The sequence below is a fragment of the Bactrocera neohumeralis genome, chromosome 4 (assembly GCF_024586455.1).
Source record: "Bactrocera neohumeralis isolate Rockhampton chromosome 4, APGP_CSIRO_Bneo_wtdbg2-racon-allhic-juicebox.fasta_v2, whole genome shotgun sequence".
Classification (NCBI taxonomy): domain Eukaryota; kingdom Metazoa; phylum Arthropoda; class Insecta; order Diptera; family Tephritidae; genus Bactrocera; species Bactrocera neohumeralis.
In genome coordinates this window covers 74,933,364-74,958,462 of record NC_065921.1, presented here as the reverse complement: position 1 = coordinate 74,958,462, position 25,099 = coordinate 74,933,364, and the positions used below count along the sequence as shown (strand labels likewise).

Genomic DNA, 25,099 nt, shown 5'->3' with positions numbered 1-25,099 from the left:
ACACTTTGGTTTTCGATGATATGACTAACAATTGGTGTAGCCATCTTTTTTAACTAATATTCCAATTTCGTGAATTATACTTAATATCTTAAGGGATAACCTATTAATACAGCCTACAATTTTTGGTAGAAAATTTTCTTGAAATTTTGGTCGACTTTGGCCTGCCACAATTCGTTTTCGAACAGATTAAAAAACTGAAGTCCTTGTATGAAAAACTATCTGTATGTAGATCATCACATCATAATCACAATTAAGATAATCACTCAAGCGACTCTGAAAATTGCATTTTGAGGAAAAACGAGTTCAAAGATAAACTGATGGAGCTGATCGAACAGAAAGTATTAACACACAAAGTCCAGATAAGCTTCCCAAAAGCACAGAAAATGGAGCTGGATACTTAGAGTTACTTCTAAAAACTGTGCACTCAGCCACAATAGAGCTAACTTAGATTTAAAAATGCTTTATAAAAATTATTTCTGTTCATATTTTAGCAACATAATAATATAATAAATAAAATAATATAACTTCTAAATAAAATTTCATTATCTGAACAGTTTAAAAACAAAAAATATTTAAAAATTAAAATCATAAAAAAAATAAAAAATTTAAAAATAGAAATATTTAAAACCTATAAGTTCTCTAAATATAATAAAAAATTAAAAACACAACAAAAAGTTAAAAAAAATAAATAAAAGAGGTTATAAAAGTAAAGTTTAAACATACACAAATAACATATAAAAATTTTGCAAAATAAACAAAATTGAACAAATAAAAACATGTTGAAAAACCCCCAAAAAAATAAAAGAAAAAAAATTAGTTTTAAACAAAATGGTAAAATATTATAAAATAGTTTTCGAAACAAAAAATTTGAAAACAAGAAAATAATTTAAAAGTAAAAACAGTTTAGAAAAAGAAATTAAAAAAAAAAGAAAAATAAAATTAGTTTAAAAAACAAAATGGTAATATTATAAAATAAAATTTTTGAACTAAAAAAGTTGAAAACAATAAAAACGTTAAAAGTAAAAAGTTTAGAAAAAGAAATTTAGACACACAAAAAACGTTTTTTTTTAAATAAAAAAAATATTGAAAACACAAAAATGTTAAAAAAATAAAACAGTTTTCAAAAAAAGTAAAAAAAAAGTAAATAAAACGTTTTAAGAAATAAAAAATAATTAAAACGAAAATTAACAAACAGTTTAGAAAAAGAAATTTAACAAATAAAATACGTTATCTTAAATATAAAAAATTTTAAAAACACAAAAAAGTTTAAAAAATAAAACAGTTTTGAAAAAAAAAGTTAAAAAATAAAATAAATAAAATGTTTCCAGAAATAAAAACTAATTAAAACGAAATTAACAGATACACAAAAAGTTTTCAAAACCAAAAAAAATTTAAAAAAAGGTATTTAACATTAACATTACATTTAACATTATTTTAACAGAAAAACGCTTAAAAAACAAAAAAAAATTAATATTAAAAAGTTGCTTTAAAGGTACATAGCAACAGTTTAAAGAATAAAACAAAAAAATTAAATAATAAAAGTTAAAAAGCAGGAAATTAAGACATACAACTAGTTCTAAAAACTAAACAAAAATTGATAAATTAAAAGATTTTTCAAAAGATAAGAAAATAATAAGAAAAAAATAAGAAAGTTATGTTAAAAAACATAATAAGAGAAGAAGTTTACAAAAAAATAATTTAAAACAAAAAATACAAAATTAATAAGTTGAAAACAGCAAGAAAATGTTGAAAAAAAATTTTAAAAAAATTAAAAAATTAAAAAATATTAAATATTAAGTGGGTATTCTGGTCTAGAAACATGAATTTCAGCTAATTCTTAAAGTGTCGTAAAAAAGGCACTTAATATTTTTATTATACATTTTTTTATTAGTTATTTGTTAATTTTAGAAGAGTACAGAAAAAAATTAAAACTAAAAAATGTAAAAAATTTCAAAAATTATGAGCTGACGAAGTGGGGGGTCTCTAAAAATTTCCACGTGACCATAACCATGATTTCAACCCTCCCAGTTATCTGAAACCAAAAAAGAAAAATATTATTAATCTAGAATAATGTCGCAATGGCCGGAACTACGGAAAAGTGGGAAAAAAATTTTTTCACAAAATGGCGACTGCCTGAAAAAAAAGGTTTTTTGGATCACTTTTTCTGACTATTTCGAATTTTTAAAAATAATAAAAATAAAAATTTGGGGATGGGGCTAGTTCCAACCATAGACAAGCCTATAAAGAAGACTCTATAAAAATTTCAAGTAAATCTGTTCAGTAGAACCTGAGAAATCGTGGGTATCGTTCCGAAAAAGTCAGTTTTGAGAAAAACGCGTTTAAAGTTTAGGAGACAATTCTAGTGAACACGGACGCTACGTCACAAAATCGGCTGTTTCTCCGAAAATAAGACGAATTTTCAAAAATCCTTCCAAGGTCATATTTTTGAAAGTCCAACTTTTCAAGATATGCAAAAAAAATCGATTTTTTTCAAAATCCTAGACAAGAATACCCTCTTAAAAAAATAAATAATAATAAAGACAGAGTTAAAAGCAAAAAAATTTTTAAATACAAAAATATTTAATTTATTAAAAAATAAAACTAAAACAAAAAATAGTTTAAAAACAAAGAAAAAATTTAATAAAGAAAGTTTTCAAAACTAAAAAGCATCTTTTAAGCACCATATTCACTCACCATTCAATGCATTCCCATTCGCATAAATATTCGTGCACGAGCCTGATGGTGAGTTTGCAGCAATTCCCAAGCTGTCTGTGAATAAATTAGTAACACAAAAGCTTTGAGCGCGCACAGCAAAGGTCAACACAAAGGAAATATTATTTTTATTTTCTTTTAATGCGCTTAAATATTTTATGCACTTGAAAATTTTTATTTCATACACGAAGCAATTTTTTCTTTGTTTTCTCGAACCAAACACTTTAAACAAAACACTTTGCTTTTGTATTTATTTGACAATATAATATTTGAGCGCTGCTTTGCGCACTTTATGGGCGTGAGATAGCATAACTGGCAAACATAAAGCACGTAACGCGAACGTATGAACGGCACGAACCGCTGGGGATTGGCGCTGAGTTGATTGAAACCCTTTTAGACACACACACGAAAACGCACAACAAACGGGACAATATGCGCTTATATGTATTTGTGTATAAATTTTCACTTGCCGTGACAATAACAACAACAACAACTGGGTAAATACGCAAACACTTTACGAACTCCGGTTTGGTTGCAGCAAAAGTTGCTAAACTATTGGCGAAACTCTTGCGCAAACTAGTTGTGAATTGGCCAACTGGCGTAGCTGAGTCTTTGGAGAGTTGTATGCATGTATGTGTGTATGTTTGGTGTGTGTGCGCCACAAGCCACATGCCGCAGCACACTAACGAACTTCCTTCCGCGTTTATTATTAACAACTTTTGACTTTTGCTTCAATGCCACACGGCTACAACACACTCCAATTTCATGTGTGTGTGTGTGAAAACTTTTGTTTTGCGAGCACAACAGTATTTACCGTTAATTTTTTTTTTTGTTTCGAACGCACGCTTACAAAGTATTATTCGCGAATATAAATTTGCACGAAATTCGTGTTGAAAATCAACTACAACAGCAGTTACAACAACAAGCAGTAACTCAACTGCTCCAGAATGTGCGGCTGACAGCTGAAACTCCAGCTTGCCACACAAAGTACAGAGGTGTGCCGCTAACTTTTTTCGCCACACTTCACTTATGATTTTTCCGTTTTTTTTTTTTACAACTTTTGTTGTTGCGCTTTACACCAAATACAACACGGAGTGTCTGTCCACACGAGACGCACACAGCTTCCAAACTGAACTGAACGCACAATCCGCGCTTACGTACTGCACCGCCGAAAGGATAACCGTAGACTGTTCGTCGCAGAAGCCAGCAAGCAAGGCGGCAGCTGCTCGGCTAGCATCACACACAGTCAAACAGACACACACACACACACCCATAAACACACCGCGCATACATGGGAACGTACAACATGCACTGGGCTGGCGTAGTCACGCGCATAGCTAAAGGCCTTTTCGGCTTGTCAGCCCATTTCGTACTGAGCTTTACCAACAACCGGACGGGTTGTGTGCGGCAACAAGTTTTATGAATGAATTTGGCGCGCGTAGTAAACGGCCGGAACGCCGTGGAAGTGGCACACTTGTGACGCAAGCGCGTGGCGCATTTGTATAACAGTTATTGTTGTAGAGAGCGCTTAAGCCCGTTTGCATTTGTATGTGTGAGCGCATTGCTTTGCTATATATGGTTGTTATTGTTGTTGTGCTTACAACAACATTGCTGAAAAATGTGCCCAGCGCGTCGGCAGGCACGTGGTGGCCAACAAGTGATAAGCGCCACTGCCGAAATTCGCGCTGATAACACGCACACACTCATGAACGCAGACAAATACAAAATCTTATACTCCGACAAATATACATATGTAATTACAGGTGTGTGCGTGGCTTTTGATTTCGTGTAGGTATTTTCAGCTGTCAGCGCAAGCGAATTGGTATAGGTCGTGCACAGCCCTGTAGTGTTGTGTTTTCCTGAGCTCAAATGCAGGCAATTTAGTTTACACATAAACTTTGGAGGTCCGTAGATTTTCAGTGCCCCTTAACTATTTTTTTACACTAGATAAGGTTAGGTTAGTCCGCTAAGCTAATGAGCCACGCATAAACTAGTTCTGGTCCTTTGCTTTACCAAATGGATTTCCAATACGAAGTCCATGAAGTGTAGTCAACCTCCAGGATACCTGGACTTGACGCAAGTTTCAACAGACTCTGTGGTCTCACTAGCAATACCACTTCCAGTGTTTCATACCGTTCCCAATGCGGAATAAAGGCACAAAGGTGCTTTATTGTTTCCTTGTCTTGATCGTGACATTTCTTGCAGTCATCTCTATCTGTCAGCCTCATTCTATAGGTGTGTAACCAGTGTGTACTCCAACCATGTTCCTAAAGTTGCTTCTATCAGCCGGTAGCAACTTTATAAAGAGTAATCCATTTCGGGGTTCCTTACTTTTTTTAAAGAAAAACCACATAAACTTCAAATGTAATAAGGAGTTTTCTCACAAACAATACCACTTCCAGTCTCTCATACCGTTCCCAATGCGGAACAAGGGCACAAGAGATGGTCCATTGTTTCTTGTCTTGATTCTGACATTTCCTGCAGTCATCTCTATCCGTCAGCCGCATTGTGTAAGCGTGTGATTAGTGTACATATATTAAAATCACGTTCCTGCAGTCCCTTCCATCAAAAACCGGTAGCAATAAAGGGTAATCCACTTCTAGGTTCCCTACTTTAAAAAAAAAGCATAAACTTCAAATTTAATGGGGAATGTTTATAATCATTCGAAATCACAACCTTTTTTGAAGATTAGCTCTTTCAAATGTTGGCCGTGCCTACGTCTTAGATGGTCCATCCGTTAAGTCCACTTTTTGATGATTCGTTCGGGCATTTCAACTGATAACTGGCGTATGATACGCGTGATGTTTTGCTCCAAGGCCTGAATCGAAATGAGATTGTCCGCATAGACCTTAAACTTTAGAGATGTATCTCCAAAAGAAAAAGCCTAGTTGTGTGATATCACAAGATCCGAAGTGTTCTTTCATTAAGTCTATGGATTGATACGATATGTGGAAAGTGAGGCCGTTTTATTGTCAACAAAGGTCGTCGAGTTCAAGAGCTTAAATTTCAAGCATCAAATGCGATCTCAGCGGCATCATTTTGTAGAAATATGGAGCGGTGATTCCACCGGCCCACAAACCACATCACACCGTTTTTTTCTGAATGAATTGACAGTTCTTGAATCTCTTCAGGTTGCTCTTCGTCCCAAAAGCACTAATTTAGCAAATTACTATACCCATTGAGCCAGAAATGCACCTTAACGCTGAACAAAATTTGCCTCGAAAACGTCGGATCTTTTTGGAACTTTTCAAGAGCCCATAGAGCGAAGCGATGTCGCTTAGGAAGCTCGAGTGGCTTCAGTTCTTGCACAAGCTGTATTTTGTACGATTTCAATTTATGATCTCGACGTAAAATGCGCCAAGTCGCCCGTGTTGCTGCGAACGGCGTCGAATTGACTTTCGAGTCTCGGTCTTCATGCACACTCTCACCTACGGTTACTATATTTTAAACACTGCGTGCTGGACGTGATCCATTCAATCTAATATTAACCAAAAATTAATGTTGGATCTCAAGATGGGTGATAGTGTTGCGAATAGTACGCTCAGTAGACCGATTATGTAGACCATAGGTTGAGCGAAGCGTTCTTTACAGAAGGTGAATTTTCGTAATAAATTTGAATGACATGTAAACAATGTTTAGGCGTAAGTCTTTCCATGATGAAATGCCAAAAAATAATGAAGAAAAATTATCTGACAGCTGGACACGACTCACAAGCGATCTGTCAAAAACAGACTTTTAAGAAAGGAACTCTATTTGGATATATTTGGAGAACATTGAATCTTAGAGCAAAGTTCTGCTCCAGCACACAAGGCAAAAGCCACCCAGCATGGGCTTAAAGGCAATGTTCCTGGTTTCACAGCTGCAGGTATTTGGACGTAAGGAAGTCCAGATTTTGATCTACTGGACTAGAGCTTGTGATCATATTTGGAGAATATAGCCTGTCGATTATTTCGCAGTAATTTGGAGAGTTTTAAAAAATCTTTGGTTCAAGCAGTGTCGTAAATTTCACTAGAAACTATAAAAAACGCATGAAACTGAAGCATTCGATACCATTTACAGGGCCAATATGCTATACTGTGATCAAATTGAAAGGTGAATGTTGTCCATTTCATTTTCTTCAAAGTAAAGTTCCCTCCCGCTGCAATACACTTATACCAACGAATTTTCCAGTCATCATAGCACTTGGAAAAATCCTTCGTCGTGATGGCCATCAGAGTCTTCTTCGACTCAGCTTTTATATCCTCAATTGAGTCTAAACGGTATCCTCGGAGCGGGCTCTTCTTTAATAGGATATTAGGGGTTTGCGCTTAGTCGGGACTCAAACCGAAAATACGTCATTTACCCACCCAGTACTCAAACCACTAAGCTACCAGAAACAGTTAAGAGATTCGGGTTAACAAAAATTCGTAACTTGAAGATATCATGCACAAAACTCACACACAAATGACGAGTGGATTTGAAATCCGCCCGTATTTCTAATGCATTTCAATTACTATGCGTTGGCAGCGTCACTCAATGCTGTCAACTGTCAAGTCGCTGAATGTAAAATGTAAATATAAATATAAGCCAGCCACTTGTAGATGCATTGAGTGGCATTTGCTGCCAGCGATTATTGGTGGCGGGGGTGTGGTAGTTGTGAGATGAAATCACTAAATTCGCAAGAACTTTCTGTCGCTTGAGTCAAGCCATGCAGATCTGCTGTTGAGCCGCTGAACTCCTACAAACGCATTGAATCACTGGAACTCGACAAAATATGCCGCAAAGCGCTGTGGCATCACTACAGTGGCAAGCACGGTTGATTATAGTGTGACAGCAGAATCGTTCGTGCAAAAAATTGTACAGCCTCAGCGCACTGCCAACGCCATTTCAGTGGCACATTGAAGACGACGACTCAACTCTCGACACAGAGTTCGCGCGCTGTCTTTTCGACGAGTTTGAATGGTGGTGGTGGTGGCACGTGTTCTGTTGGTACAGGCGCCTAGCAGGCACTTGCTTTGGTCGGATTTGAATAATAATAGTTAATACAAGCGGCAAGTAAACGGATTTTCCACCAGCTGCCCTTGACATGTTTCGATGTTTCGAAGGGTGCCACTTCTACCCACGCACCCAAAGTGCTTATTGCTGCCATTCAATCCGCTCAAAATGCGAACAGCCACCCAGAGCTGGGCAGCCCATCCAGCAACCCACAGCCAGTTTTTGAATCTTCAAACGCAAGCTTGTACAGCGCCCACACCAACGACTCTTCACCGGCAGCGTCAGCTCTCCCTATTTGCATTTGTTTTCCTGAGCCGCAATGCAGCACATATTCTCCTTTGCATTCCACGGTCCGACCCGCGTTCGTGCGCTTCCGCATTGCCTGCCTGCGTTCCTCCTGCAATCTTTCGCAATTCCTTCAGCCAGCCAACTTGAAGTGGTGCTTTAGCAGGATCAATTCAAAGTGGCATTCTCGCCGTTGCTCAGCAGTGGCAAATTCAAATGATAATTCTTTGCGGTGCTATGCGGTCTTTGCGGTCTGTGCCCGTAAGCCACAAGCCTACACAGTTTTATTCCATTTTAATGCCGCTCTTTTTTCTTGCAATCACTCTCCGCAGCACTCTGTAGCGCCTGTTCGATAACGTAAGCGACAAATCAAAAAGGCTAAGCTTATAAATAATAATGAAAAAATCTCAACGCCAATAGAGTCGTAAGCTGGAGTGAAGAAGTAAAGCAAAGCGGAAATTGAACATCCGCCAGCCATGGCGGTCAGCTGGTTTTCCCCTTATCAGGTTTTGTCTGTGGCTGTTGGTAAAACTTTCCACTTCCCTCAATTGCTCTTTGCTTTATTATCCGCCGCATGTTTTTCTTGCCAGTTTGTAATAAAAATCTATAAAAACAATACAGTCAAAGCTGGACACATTTACATTATGCGTTCGAGGTGTTATTGCTTCTAGGTCTAGGGGGAGAGACTAATCTTGCCATACTGTACGGTGCTTTCATGTGGATATAGCGCTGCGTTTGGTGGAGTCGGAGTCCGAGGAAGACGACGACATGGGTTTCGGTGTCTTCGACTAAACAACTCAGCACTAAAGTTCTACTTAGTTCTTTCATGTGACAGCCCCAACAAAAAGGGAGATGAAGACTAATTTGTATTGAAACGCTGGACAGAAATCTCCGACAGTAAGCGAAATTATCAACTTTGTCATGAATATCGCTGGACTCAAAGCATCACCTGTTCAAAGGAACACCTCAGCCAGACGGTTTTTGGAAAATTTTTTTTATAGTTGAAGTTAGACTAATCTTGCCTTGATTCCCATGAAAATATGAAACTAAAGCCGCCACAATAAATTTTGTTAAAAATATGCTGAGAGATTTTATGGACTCTTACTTAGTACATAGTACCAGCTGCAAAAATTTTATGTCTACATCTATTTGCAAAAGATTCATAGCCCGGTAAACCTTTCTAATTCATTGATTATAAAAAAATGATGTCAAATCCGAAGGTTCGTGATGTCTCGAACATATTCGGTAGGATGATATGGTCTGTGGAAAATTTGAAAACACGTTAGTTTCAAGCGCCTTTCCTTGTCAGTATAGGGTACTAAAGCTTCTCAAAAAGTACGAAAGCTTCTCAAAAGAACTCACCAGCCTTCCAAAGACGGTTTTACTTACCGAAAGGTACGCCTTTACTGATCTTGGGACATTAAAGGCCCTTTCCGGGGGGCGAATAGCGGCTTTGATTGGGGCCCTTATTTGCATGGACACTAATAAAAAGACAAACGTTGACGAAAAGGTAATAAAGGGAAGCTAAGGGATGTCGAAACCGACGTTCAGATCTATGCCTGGTTCTGGGAGTTATGCTCCTAGGACAACTTAACCGTCACTGGCGAAATGCAGCAATAACAATAGTTTCTACAGCAAGTGACTCTGCAGGAAATTGGATGGGGGAAGCCGGTGGAAACCCACCGGCAAACGACGTGGGTAGAGCCTTCATACGCGGCGAAATTGCCAGCACTAGCAAAGGAACCTTTGTTAGACTCATGAAGGGGGTGGAAGCAAGACAGCGAAAGCTAGGAAGCTGAACGCAGACCGCCTGTGCGGCCAAAATTGTGGAAGGCTACGGTGATAAATATGCTGGTCAGACTTCTGAGAACGATGAGCCATCAGCTTTCTTATATAAGCAGGCAGTCTCTTGGGTGGGGGAGGTATGGAAGAGAGCTTAATAGAGGTTATGTATAAAGCGGACCTTCCGCTTCGCCCTAAAGCTCGCGTCTGGCTTCCAGCTAAATCTTCCTCAGCGAGAGAGATTGAGGAAATCTTTAGATACACCAACCCGTCACTACCCACACATGACATGAAAGTAATAAGGCTGGAAAGAACCGAGGAACTACATCGCAAGTGCTGCTTCTGCAAAATGCAGAGTCCGTCGACCCTCTTAAGGGAGCCATACCGACGAATACCAAAGCTGATGGCGCTTAGGTTTTAGATACAGTGGATATGATAGGTGAAGATGGTCAAACGACCATGGAGAATGATCCGAGTCTTTCGGAAATAGCGAGTTCTGGAGGTTCGTCAATTCGAAACTCCGTCCTCAGTCTCGAACAGCTGTTCAAAGACGTGCGGGTCGAACACGATGTGGGCGCTGAAATAGCGCTTCTGGAGGAGAGTCTGAAGGATGTGGTTCCTCCAGATTAATCTCCAACATGCAAAGGCCCCCTCCTCAAATCTACTGCTTCGTCTTATAGTTATCGTCGTTGTTATTCTTGAAATATTCGGTGAGAAAGTTTCGATCTCAAATAACTTTTCGTTAACACAGTCCATTATTGGAAAAAGATTGAAAAGTTCTGGATCTGTTGATGAAGCCGATTAGAGACTAGACTCGAAGTCTTTCTTGGAGTTCAAAAAGTATTCGATTGAAAGACTATGAACACAGAATATATATCTTTGGAACTGCTCATCACAACACTATACTCCGAAGACATTTTCAAAAGGAGTAGACGGACTATATTAATAAATCCCTTCACAATCAGTTCCCTCACTTTTGAATTAAAGAAAACGAGATAATCAAAACTAACAATAGTTAGCTTACAAGGCTGAGAAACAAGAAAAAGTTGACACACAGGATGGATGTAGAGAGTTGGGAGAGCTTTCGGAATGAATATGTCGAGGAATAATTAGACACATGGCTTGTTACGAGCTGTCTTCGACTAGTTTTGATGTACGAATCATCGATAGCTGCTAAGATCGTTGTGACGGTAGAAAGTAATGAAGGCAAGTACGATATTTATTGGGTCTTACACATTTAAAAAGCAAAGCGTTCCAAGTGAGTCCCTAACACAAAAATGCTTCGACAGAAAATTTCGATATTTGTGGGGAATGGAAAAGGTTGGAGCTGTCAAAATTCCATGATCTGTTTACTCGAGCTATCTAAGACGTGTCAAAGTATATAAACATATGTAAAAAGCATAAAGTCGAATAACCACGATAAAGGAATCAAACGAAAGGCGAGATATTTCAGTTGGTCCAATAAGTGCCGGAGAAATTGTAATAAGTGAAATTGCATTAATAATCAAATTCGTGTAAAATTGGCATAAATGAATTGCCATTGCAAACGGAAGCCGCTGAGCACCACCTACATAAGCACAGCGCAGCACTGCGACCAACCAGTGAGAGGACAACGTGGCCGTAGTGGCAGCAACTCGAACGGAAACCAGACCGCACGATTGAAAAATGCTCTGGTTTTGTATGTAGCAGCAATGCGAGCAATAATTTCCCATTGCTTCCTGCCTTTTAAGCAAAGTGTATGCAATTTTAATTTGGCCAATGCCACTGAAAGCAAAACGAATGCAAACCGGAGGAGGTCGCCAAAGAGACCGAGACCGAGACCGCTTCGAAACGAAGTACGAGTAAGCACCGCAAATAGGGTAGAGGCAATAAAGACACAGGCAAAACCTCGACAAGAAGAAATCTTATCAAATTTATTGCATCAGTCGTGACAGAGATGCCACCTAAAAGGCAAAAAAGTGTGTACATTACGGCGCAGCGCCGCAATTACAGTTATCGACATACATACATGGCACATACATCCGCGCTGCTGTTTAGCAACGCCACAGCAAATACGCCCGCAAGGGAACTTTCAAATCGCAAACGGCCACTTACAACAACTACTATGTGTAGTCAAAGACCGACACATTCTGTCGCAACAAAGCGTTACAAGTGTTGCGCCGCCCAGCCCCGACTCCAACTTGGACTGCCGCCACACATAGCAAATAGACAAACGCAATCTTAAGTAGGCGAATGCTAGCGCGCAGCAATATGAAGAGCGCCGAGTATGAGGCAGAGTGCGAACGGACGTCATGGCAACGGAAACGCAAATGTAAATGTTAATGGGAAAATGTTGACCGGAAAGTCAGAAAAAAGTTATTAGTCGAAATGAAGGAAATGTTCACTTTTACTCAAGGAAATTTAAATTTGAGTGGAAATTTGTTTGAGTAAATATAATGAACACAACTAGTTAAGTAATATGAAGAAACGCGGCGTTACTAAAATTGAATCGGAAACTTGCTACTGCATTTCAATTCAAACCAATGTGCTTGTAAATTTGTGTTTACTTTTGGTATTGCAAAGGAAATTTAACTCAAAATATCGACGTTTTGGTACGTAATAGCATAATAGGTTAGGTTGAGAGGTCAATCTTAAGAGAGATCTCACTTAGATTGCCTTGGCACTTGGAGTGCCGTTGTGAGACTGTTTCACCAGGACAATGCACCGCGCCATAAATCAATGAAAACCCCCAGCGAATATTTCCTGTTCTCAGATCTCAAAAGAATGCTCGCTGTGAAAAATTTCCGTCGAATGAAGAGGTGATCGCTGAATATGTGGCCTCTTTTCAAGCAAAGGACAAGTCATACTAAAAAAACTTCAAGTGGAAGTGGGTTGTTGTTATGGATACCTAATCCACGTTAGGATGGTAAGGATTAGATAAGCTGTCATCGAGGTTATCCAACGATATGCCCACGAAACGCGCTATTTCGACGGGGTCGGACCATAGGGGGAGAGGTGTCAGATGTGTAGGGTTAGCAGGGCATGCAAACTAATGGCTAGTATCATGTGGGGACTCGTTGCACGCTGGACAGATGTTTTATATGTCAGGGTTGATTCTGTATAAGTAAGAGTGTAACCTGCTACGGTATCCAGAACGAAGCTGCGCAAGTGTCACTAACGATTCTAGTGGCAACTCGAGCTCTTCTGCAATGTGTGGTGGTTTGACTCCAAGTATGCCGCTCACTGAAAGGGAGTCGGTGAAGGTGTTGATGACTCCACTGTGAATGGCGGTCAGTGCATGTCTGAAGCTTGTTGTGTCCGAAGTCTGGTCGGCGTATTGTTTAATGAGGAGTTCATTATGTTTAATTCTTCTTAAAGAGTTTCTACCTCGAAGCAGTACAGATGATATGCAATCGCTCAGGTAGTTCATAGTTCAGCTCTTCAGTCGCCTTTCCATCGACTTCGCTTCTGACCCATATACACATTAGGAAGATATCAAAAGAGCCCCTTAAAAGAAGTTTTTAGTCATCGAGATGTAATTTTATGCTGAACTTTCCAGCATCCGTGTAAAGTTAGTTTTCCTCTGAAAATTTTCTTCCATGTTTAGAAATTTAGATATCGCTAGTCTATATATAGTATATAATCTGACTAATTCCATAAGGAATGCATTTCAAAAGTTGCAGATCATTTTTTTGTACCATGACTGATTGACCAGAGCCCACTGGCTCTTACCCGAGAGAAGCCGTAAAGATCACACCGAAATCGCTGTTGCTGCTATTAAGCAAAGTATTAAAGAATACCCGAATAAGTCCATCCGCTAACGCTGCCAAAGTTGAAGCTGGTCGCAACCACTTTATGGAATATTTTGCGAAAGGCTCATGGTTTTCGAGCAAACAAAACTCAAATCGTGCAAGAATTGAAGATGAACGACCATCAAGCGGTACGTACCTTCAGTGAATATGCCCAAAACGAGATGGTCAGCGATGAGGCTCACGAAATTGTCACATGGCGAAGATGACAGTCCACAAGTAATCGTTATGACATCTTTAGATCTTCAAAATGTCATTCAAACATGCAGCCGGCAATAATGTTCCAGTCAAGGGGGAACGCTATAGATCCTCGTGCCTGGCTTGGGAGACGTTAATTTCAACAATTTTTTCTTCCAACAAGATGACACTAGGTGCCACAGAGCCAACCATCAATTTATTGAAGGAAACTTTTAGTGAGCGCATTACTTCGCCTCATGGCCTGTAACAAGGTCTCCAAGATCGTCCGATTTAACACTACTGGACTGGTTGTAGAGTTATATTAAGTTACTTGTCTACGCAGCCAAACCTGAGATGATTGTCGTCTGAAGAGACACGTTATTATTGGCATATATCATCTGCAAAAAGTGGTCGAAAATTTAGCCTCTCACTTATATCGTATCTGAACCCTCGGACATCCTCACGCATTTTGATTTCATACGGGTTCACTTAGATCATGGAGTCGCCAAGCCGAACTCTGGGGCTCCTTCTCTGCCTATATATAGGCGAGGGAGCTTTCGGTGCGAAGGAGCCGTTGTAGGAGAGGACAGTGAGCTTTTTTACGGATAGGTTAAGGCTTGGGAGGAAGGTGGGTGGAAGGGTTTACTGTCAGGAGCTCTTTATCAACTCCAGCTTCAGACTTCCTGACTATTTTAGTGTCTTACAAGCCGAGGTGGCAACCATTAAGGTAGCAGTATATCTGCTGGTCAGGAGTGCAGATCCCTTCAGAGAAATGACCATTCTTGTACTGACTCAGATAGCCTTGAACTCATTTACAGTGCGTTCAGGGTTGATCGAGGAGTGCCTAACTTCGCTATCAATAGCATCAAAGGTCTTTGTGTTAAGACTGGTATGGGTGCCATCGCAGGAAATTGTAAAGTTGATGAGCTAGCAAGAAAGCACCTAGAACCGCTATCAGTAGAATGGGAGCGGGTCGGTGCTCCCGTATCCTTTTGTGTTCTACTACTATATAGTTGGGCTTCGCGGAAGCTTGGCCATTTAACCTAACCTCACATCAGTTAATTATATATTTCTCAAACTGACAGAAATGTTCGCTATAAAGTCAGACATAGTCCCGGATGTCACTATATGCGGAATACAATGTCTAGAAAATGTATAGTCCGTATATAACACGTCTGATTTTGCCTTTCTACAATACCAACCTGCCATAAACGTTAAAAAACATGTTTACCGATTTTCACCGCAAAAACCTCAATTCTTGCAATTAATCAATTCGTAGGTATCCTAAACACCTACTTATGTTACAGATTGCAATATCTCACTAGATTAGTATTTGCTGCCACAAACTAGCTCCGCACTTGCCACTCTCCTCAACTTTCTTAGCCGAAATGTTTTAATTAAAGTTATTTGAGCTATAATTAAAAACTCTTCCTGGCGTCATGAAACTGTCCTAGACTTAATCCCCTCTAAACACTTTATCATACTTTTGCATATAGTGGTGTCATATAAAAATTTCGTAGTAATTAAAATTGAACTTTACGACATGTGAAAATGTTGACCGAAACGCTATTTCCTCTCACTAGAAGGTTATGCAGCTGAGCAAATTGTATGCTTTGTTTATGAGGATTTGGCTCCACAGGAGCTTGATTTGTTTTTCATCTTTCAATTTTATGCCATTTTAAATCTCCTACCACTTGCACTCAATTGGCTCTACTTCACACTTTGCTTTTAAGATTGTCATTTCTTTTGAATTAACCTAATTTGTAGACATTTTCCGGTGCCCTAGAGATCACCATTAAACTGCATAAAAAGCTAATCTCCGTTCAAATATTACGAAGACTTTATGGGAATTCTTCGCCCAAGAGACAATACACACACCCACACATATAAAAATATATATAGACTGTATTACTGCTGGAAAATGGCTACAGCACCGTTGGCTAGCCGAGACCAGCTGTTGGCGCTTAACAATGTAGGAGCACTCAGCAGGCGCACACAAATCCGAAATCAGCTCGTTCGGCTAACAGGTGTGTGGAATTTCTTGCTTTATACCAGCGTAGGTGTGGCTGTCTGTCTGCAAGTGCTTGTCTGTGTGTGTGTGAAGGTAATGAAATGAGTTTTAAATTAAATTTACGCATACTGTCCAAGTACAGAGGAATGAAAAGTAGTCAGATTAAGTGCTTGGAATATGCTGTGAATAGCCGGTGAACACAATCTAAAGTTTGTCGAGGAAAGTGTGAAGATATGCAGAGGAGTTTGAAAGTACGTTTCGAAAATTATATGTAAAATAGAAGCTCATACGGAAAGTGTTTTAATTCTATTTATTAGAAAGTATAGATATGTATATACAAAATTCTGTTACTTGACTGCAGGAAATGTCTAGAGCAAGCCATCAGGGAAACAATGGAGCAACTCTTGTGCACTTGTCCCGCAGGGCAAGACTACGCTGTAAGCATCTGTGGTCTCAACGGCATAAAACACTGGAAGAGGTATTGTTAGTGAGGCCGCAGAATTTGTAAAATTTCCCGTCAAGACTACTCCGTATGGCCCTAGTAACTGTACTCCATCTGGTATCGCAAAGAACCAAGACTGGTCTACGGTCCTACCTGAATAACCTAACCTAATCTACTTGAGTTTATATAAGGTATAGTAAGACTAAATCCATTATTTTTCCAACAGATAGCTGCAGTCATCTGTTTTTCGCTTTGTAGGCAAGATCAGATTTTGTACTAAAAAAACTTCCCAAAGAGCTTGTTAGTGCCTGACCCAGTGGTGGTTTGAGCACGCGTCAAAGGTGAATACCAGCAAAGCGTGACTGCTATATCTTCTTCGAAAAATGCGAAAACCCAAGCCAACGGCTGAAAATGTGAACAATATTTATGGTACTGATACTGTAACAGCCCATTAGGTCTCGTTGATTTCAATTCGGTAATTTTGATATCAAAGATACAACATGCTTTGCAAGGCATATTGTGGAAATTATCGACAAAATAATAAAAATTGTTGGGTCTGACCAGCATGTCATCACTGTTTCGATTCCTCAAAGGCTTAACATTGTGATCGACTTTCCATCGCTGCTGCATCGAAACATATTGGATGCATTTCTGAAGGTACAAGCTCTTAGCCAGGAAAAGTGGGTCAGTCAGTCCGGAAAGTTTCATATTTGTTTTTTGGAATTGTTGGAAATCAAATATTGCCAAATCTTTAATTTAACTGTTGTCGACAGTCAACAGGTCTGCCGGAGTCCATCGTCCAGAAGCATCCACTTTTAACCAATTGGAAATGAGTTTAGTTTTTTCAGAACTTAAGAAAATATTTTAAAAATTATCAGAGACCCACTGAGAACCATAGAGAATCGCTACTGAGAACCACGGAGAGACACTGAGAAGCACGGAGAGCCACTGAAAACCAAGGTGAGCTACTGAGAACCACAGAGAGCTACTGAGAACCTGCGAGAGCCAGTGAGAATCATTGAACACCAACCAGAGAGAGCCAGTGAGGACCACAGAAAACCAGGGAGAAGCAGTAAGAGCCAGAGAGAGAAACTGAAAACTACTGAGACCTAGTGAGAACCAGTGAAAACCAGACAGAGCCACTGAAAACTACAGACAGCCATTGAGAGCCAGTGAAACCCAACGAGAGCCAGGGAAGTCCCTGAAAACTACGAAGACCCATTGAGAACCAGGAAGAGCTGACGGTTATTACTCAAAACCAAGGAAAAGCAAATGAGAGCAAAGGAGCGTCCCTAAGAACCAGAACCGCGAAGCGCCACTGAGAGCCAGGTAGAATCAGAGAGAGCCACTGAGAACCGGGAAGAGCCTATTACTCCTTTAAATTTTAGTACGCCTAATTTTATATTATTTAACGCTTGACCAAAATATCGGGTTTATGGGTACCTCGATTTTATCCCACTGTTCTTTCGGTGTAAAGATATACCAGTCTTTTCTCATCGAATCTGCAATGAACATTCACTTTCAACAGGTTATTCGTAGTTGATTATACGCAAAGGAGAAGTTTACCATTTGAGAGATACTTTTCTCGAAAAAAGTGTGCTGTATAAGCGGCAGATACTAGACATTTCGGTAGTATTTAGCCAATTCAAGAATATCGGGAATCATTATGATCCAATAGTCGCGAGTCGTTTTTACTATATTGGTAACGTTGCCAAAGCCAAAGGTAGCGGAATAGAAGGAAAATATCACTTGTTGTAATGTTGCCAAAGCCAAAGGAAAATACCGCTTGTTTTAATGTTAGGGTACAGATCTTTGGAAGGGGAATACGCGAGAACTCTACTGAAACCCTTTAAGTTTAGTAGAAGGTAACGAAGCCATGAGCTGAACGTTCTTTATTTTGAAAAATATGGCGCTACATGTCATTCAGCCAACGAAGGAACCGATTTAACACGGCTGGATTATTTTCTGTGGAGTCATGTAAAGTCGCTGTCTACACAGAAAAGCATTCTTGAAAACCACATGTCTAGAAAGAAACCCTTCATAAATGATCTTCAATTGAGTCCGAAAATAGTTGATTCCTTTTTACAAGACCTATTTGTAAGTTAAGCGCTTTTGAAACTGGTTTTTAACCAACTTAAACGGTACTCCTGCAGTGATTGATTTCAAGAGGGCTTGCGGTGCAGCAACGTATTAATCGAGCTGCCAGCGGGCAATACAAATGCAAATAAACCAAATACAATTCATAATGTCTGGACACAACAGCTCTCCGATTTACAACAAGCACTCAAGCGCAAATATCGACAAACAAATATTCATACGCGCTGGCATGCCACTTGAAGTGTTTGTGTATGTGTGTGTGCGTGTTTGGTTAAGCGCATACTTTTGTGTACATAACGGTGCATTATATGCACATACACTACGCATGCAACCGCATCGTTATGTGTGAAATTCCCGGCGACCGCATTGCCACCGCCATCCCACTAACGAATAACGATAGCTGAGGATTTACGCACCGCAGCCAAAGGGATAATTGAATGCTTTAGGTTATCTCCAGTTTTAGCTGGAGGTTAACTGAGCGTCTGCGCTTGTAATGTTGTATATATGTGTGTGGGTGTATCCTTGCGCGAATGAGTAATGCTGCCACTTGTGCACATTGCAGCCACATTTATTAGCGCGACTTGCGGTTATTTGTTCATTATATACATACTTACAAAACTATATACATGCGTATGTAAAAGTATATACATATGTGTATATATATGAATGTGTGTACGTGTTTGGTTACGCGGATCTTGGTAATCAAATGTTGCTGCGTGCCATCGACATTTTGATTATTTACTTTGATTTGGTTGTGTTGCATGAGCTGTGGCTTACCTACGTTAGTTGCAAGTTCTCACTGTCACAATTATAATGCATAAACTAATTAACTGTGAACTCGTGTTTTATGTAACTTTACCTTAGTTTATTCTTATGGCCAACTTACTTAAAAATAATAATCGAGATGCTTAATATATGATTTATTTTAGTCAAGGTAAGGCTACAAACCCCATGGGGTTTTAGTAGAACTCCATGGCAAAGCCAATCGCAACTTTTGAAGCCCAATGATTCTCAATTTTCTTCAATTGGCCAGCTACAAACCTAATATGTGGCAACTGCAGCTCATACAGCACATGAAGCCACCACTTTACAGAGAAGAATATTGAGTTGGCGAGTTTTACTAAGAAATTGACCTCTGAATTGGTCAACTTCCTCTTTGCAGTACCCAGCTCTGAATAACCAGTTAAAAATCAATTTATATGACAGATCCGGTTAGGAAAACTGTTTTCACTGGAAAACTTATACAACAATGAACCGAAAGAATAATCCGATGCAATAAAGATACATAAAAACCCAATAATCCGATCAACCTATAAATGATACAAAAGTGGGCAAACTAAAGTTTAAAGGAAGAGGAAAAGACTCTCTGGTTCGCAGTGTTTTTCTGCTTTTTTATGTGGCTCTTCCTGGTTCTCATTAAATCTTCCTGGTTCACTATGGCTCTGTTCTTCACTGCCTCTCTCTAGTACTCATTGGTTCTTCCTGATTCTCAGTGGCTCGCAATAGTTCTGCCTGACTCTCCCTAGTTTTCATTAGTTCTTTCCTTTCTTCAGTGAATGTTAATAGTTCTCATTGCTTCTCCCTGGTTCTCGCTGGCTTTACCTGGTTCTTAGTGGGTCTCTCTGATTCTCAGTAGCTCTCTCTAGTTCTCAGTTGCTCTATACCTCACTGGCTCTCTCTGGTTCCCATTAGTTCTTCTTGGTTATCAGAGGTTTTCATTGGTTCTCACTGGCTCTCCCTTGCTTTCATTGGTTCTCCCTGGTTCTCAGTGACTCTCAATGATTCTCAATTTTTTTCCCTAGTTCTTTTTGGCTTTTTCTGGTTTCAATTGGTTCTCCCTGGTTCTCATTGGTTCTCTCTGCCTCCCTGGTTTTCATTGGTTCTCCTGGGTTCTCAGTGACTATCGATGATCTTCATTTTTTTCCCTAGTTCTTAGTGACTCTTCCTGGTTCTCAGTGGCTATGTTCCCCACTGGCTCTTTTTGGTTCCCATTCATTCTAGGGGCTTTCTATGGTTCTTATTGTTTCTCCCTAGTCCCCCTTGGCTCTTCCTGGCTCTCACTGGCTAACCCTGGTTCTTATTGCCTTTCCCTAATCCTCAATGGCTCTTCCTTTTTCTCAGTTATTCTTTTTGGCTCTCAGTGACTCTCCACATTTATCGCAATCTCTCCCTAGTTCTTTAAAAAAAACTCTCTGTGGTTCTGAATTAACAAAATATATTTCCTATTGGCTACTTCTGGCCCCTTCTGAGCGACTGACACCTGCAGGCAAAACAATTGTTGACAGTATTGATCCCAATTAAGAATTTGCCCTTAAGAACTCTCCACCAAACACTTTGCGAAACTGTCCTGATGACTTCGCCACCGTTAACTTTGGCCTATGACCAATTCCACTTGACGTTTGCCTAAGTGATCCACTTTTCATCTTCAAGAAGTAACCGCTTCAGACTTCAACTTTCATGAGTTGCGTTGGCTCGTGTGATACCCACACATCGAGCTTTGTTTTATATCCAACGAATTTCAAATATTAGCTCCTGGGTAACCGAAAGAATGGTTACATGATGGTCAGACCCGACAACTTTTATTATTTTGTCAATATTTTCGACAATGTGCCTTCCAGAGCGTGATAGATCTTTGATATCAAAATAAATGGAATGAACTCGATGCCCAATTTGAAGCAGTAGCACCACTGATACGTATCAAGGGCTTTATAAGTTTTGCTCTTGTTAATGGAACTTTATTTTGACAGAATGACTACTATAAGAAAAATCACTCTAAGACTCTTTAAACGAATACTGGACCAGTCACTATTGGGAAAGACGAAAATAGAAATGGAAATACAAAGACAGTTGGGGTATTCACCATACCAATTTCGCGAAGACTATGTGAACCCCACAACACTTTCTTAACATCAAAATACTGATGAGGAACCCGCGTTTACGCCAACTCCTGTCAGAGGGCTGATACCTACATATATACGGATATACTATATGTAAGTACATTCTTAGAGAAGGCTTTCAAGCCATCTAACGCACTACGCAGTGCTTCTGTACATATCTCGCGGCTGCATCAGCGACCGAGCAACTACAACTCATCGAGAATTGTAAAGAATTTAACCCTGAAAACTAAATTCAATAGCAAAAGCTTGTGGTTGTAGTGGTAAGTGGGAGGTGTGTCGTCGCAATCAAGAAAATATGAATTCAATGGTAAAGGCTAGTAAAAGCTCAACTACACACACTCACGCATACATCCATACAATAAAATGCATTGAAGCCTCTCTACATTACGGGGAAATGTGTGAGTGAAGATTGCCGTAGACAGCATAAGTCAAAGTAGAGGAGGTTACTTAGCGTACGCGTCCTCCTAAGATGATAACATAGCGCTGCAATGCACTACGGCTTTAATAGAAATATAAAGAAGCTCGTGATGATGATGAAATATGTACGAGGAAAAAAGTGGCAAAATTATTTGAAAGGAACGAGAGTGAAGCAAAAGTGCATAAATTGAAAGATTATTAACGGCGCTGTGTATGTCATTACCGCCGAGGTCGCCATCAATAGCAATGTCAAGCAGCTTGCTAAGCATACCGCTAGCAACTAGCTTGACGTTGACAAGTATGTGTCAGGCGAGGGCAGGGAGCTGCCTACCAAAGAAGCGAAATTAAATGAAATAAATAAGAGATAGCAAAGCGCAAACAGTCAAGAAACTACAAATTGACGAAATAAAAGTGTTAAGGCAGAGAAATTACGAATGGATTATTGAATGTGATGACTGAGCCTTTCAAACAGACTTTCATATATTTAGCTGTCACATTGTGCAGCTGACGCAGTGTCGCATTTGCCATACTCAAAGGTGTCAAGTAACTCGACATTACAAACAAAGTGAGCAAGCGGCTCAACTGGTGGCAAGGTCTCTTTCAACTCGCGGACTTAGCAGCAGCGAAATATGAAAAAGTAAAGCGAGATAAATACATTTACAATAGAGAGAGAGAGAGAATGAGGGAGAGAGAAAGAGGGAGAGAGATAGGAGAAAATGAAACAAAACGAAAGTTCTACTTCTTTTGATTCAACCTTCCTTAATGCTTTCCTATTATTTCTGATGCAGAGGACAAAAATTTATTATTTTTTCTTTATTGGCGTAGACCTCGCTTAAGCGATTATAGCCGAATAGCTAGTCGTTCCTCCTTTTCGCTGTTTGAGGAGATTTAAAGTGTAGCTAGGTCCTACATCTCCTGGTCTTTCCAACGAAATGGAAGTCTTCATCTCCATCTGCTTTCCCCGACGGGTACTGCGTCGAACACTCTCATCTATTCGAACGACATACCAAGCTGGCGTAGCCGTCTCATAGTTCGCTGAACTATGGCAATATCGTCGTATATCTCGTACATCTCGTACATCTCGTCGGTCCATGGACAAAATCAATAATTTCAAATATAACTGAACTGGTTTTATTAACGAGGAAAGAACAATGAAACTCTGGAAATCAAGCTGTCGAAGAGCTTAAGTATTTGAAAATCATTCTTGATATAAAACAATCATAGGAACCCCTATTTTCAGAAGAGTGTGAGGAAGGCATTGGTTACCTTATATTATTGTAAAGGAGCTATTTGAAAGCGGTGGGGTCTCTCAGGAAAAGTTGTGCTTTGGCGTTGCGAAACCGTAGTTAAGCCAGTACTGTTCTATGGTGTATTTGTCTAGTGAAGGACGCTCAGTAAAGTCATACTCGCCAAACTGTTAGAGCATTTGCATCAGTGGTGCACTACATACAACACTAAAGATGGCCTTTAATTTCGAGAATGTGAACACATTAAGGAATACCAAAAAGGAACATTAAATGGTAAAGCTAATAAGCTTGTACGAAAAGGCACCCATAGCCACATTTTATCGGGTTGGGAACCAGCAGGAGTTCCCCTGTCTTTGTACATTCGGGCGCTGAATTTATGAGCTTCGCGCGAGCTCACAAAGCGTTGGTCAGCTGCCAGCACTTGTGGGGTTGCAACAGTCTTCTTTTCCAGCGTTGTACGTAAAAGCTCCATTGAAATGCTAGCTCTTAGCAACACTCAAATTACCGAAATAATAGGGGTCCTAACTGGAAACGTTTTCATTGCCACCCACGCGGTGCAGCTGAAGGATTTGAAGGATGCCATTTGTCAAAGTTGTTATGAGGAAGATGAGGTGGGAACATTTTGACACTTTCTCCTCTACTGTCCAGCTTTCGCCAGACTAAGGTTGAAGCACCTCGGTTACCATACATTACACGAATCGGGCGAGTTGGCTGAAATCGATATTAGCCGCTTCAAGATACTTGTGGCAGGCTCTAGGCGGTTTGTCAATATATGACGGCCTGTTTGATCCATAGCTGGGTGTTCTGAGCATCAAAACGAATAAACGTCTCTCACATTCCAAATGATATTATTCGTGACCCCACAAGAATTCTGCCTATTTACCTGCCGATATACTCTATCGAGAAAGAAATGCAAATAGCTTTCAATGAAACCGAAAAAAATTGGTAGGAAGAGGAGACTTTACTCACTATTAGCCTTACAAGGAACAGCTACTTCGAACTGAGTTGGTAACAGAGAAGTAAATGTTTTCTAACCTCTCGAAAATACCCCTCCTAGAAAAAGTTATTCAATGGGAATATTTAGCGAAAGCTTTAGGAACTTTCATATTTTATCAGCGGTTAGTTCAATGCATTAGAAACCAGTACATGCGACAACTAGAATATGTCTTTCAACTGGATATACCTGTAAAGGTTCCAGCTTCGAAAGTGTCTAATGATATACGAGTACCAGTTGGAGGTAGGCGAGAATGAAAGAAGCTTATACGAAAGGAACTAAATGGCATAGAACTTAACTTCAACTGGACGGACTTATAAGTATATAATCTTCTTTAATTAACATCGAGGCTCAGAAGTATTTACCACAGACGAATAAGAAGATAAAAAAGGTTCTGAGGCCTCATCTGGACCTAAAACCAATAATAACCAAAATATTAAAATTAACATACCACTGATAAGCTCTCTCTTTATTGCGTAAAAAATCGAATCAAAAGAAAGCAGATTTTATGTAGTACATATACTCAAGTTTGTAGAGATCCTCACCATATAATTCTTCGCTTATTACTTATTTCCTTCTTTAATTATAATGTTTGCATATTTATTATTTGTCGCACAGGCTTTTCAGCAAACAAATTAAACTTTCGTAGCATTACGAAATTATCTTGGAACTCATTTGTCAGTCTCAGAGCCAACGGCAATCGAGTTGCTTCCTTTTCAATAATGCAAACACCTAAGCCATACAGTACGCCCACGTGTTAATTTATTGATGACAAGCAATCAATATTAACAATCTACTGTTGCCTAGCTTAATTGTTTATGGATACATACATATACAAAATGTACAAATACAAATGTAATATTGTTTATGGATATATACAAATACAAATACATGTACATTAACTATACCCACACACCAACGCAGTGGTAAATATTTAATGATGTGCGAATATACAAGTAGGATTGCTGTGATAATCTCCAAATGTATGTATGTTTGCTTAAATGTGGCTTGGAGTAAAGTTAACTTGTTGCTACGAAGTTATTGAATTAAATTATACTGTTAAAGCAGTCTATTTCCTTGGGAATGTATGTATTGTACATATAGATATGTAGGTAGGTATCTTGATGCTAACTCTCTAAAAAACTCTTAAAGGTTAATGGATTTTTTTAAAACTTTTTTATATCAATAACTATGCAACTGATGCAGCGGAGAGTTTGGAGACTTTAATAAATGTATGATATTTCTGTAAAAATGTTGTCAGATTGCTTAGCTATGT

At 39.3% G+C, this 25,099-nt stretch overlaps 1 protein-coding gene across 3 annotated transcripts in view; it reads right to left on the bottom strand.

Annotated features, from left to right (window-relative positions):
- The window catches only part of LOC126756675 (uncharacterized), a 382,720-nt gene that overhangs the window by 344,953 nt on the left and 12,668 nt on the right, over window positions 1–25,099 (bottom strand). The window contains exon 1 of one of the 3 annotated variants that reach the window (XM_050469914.1): window positions 2,695–3,867. The exons of the other annotated variants lie outside the window; for them this stretch is intronic. The gene's annotated coding sequence lies outside the window, so the exon portion shown is untranslated. Of the gene's footprint in view, window positions 1–2,694; window positions 3,868–25,099 lie in introns of those variants that run through there. 3 annotated transcript variants of the gene reach the window in all.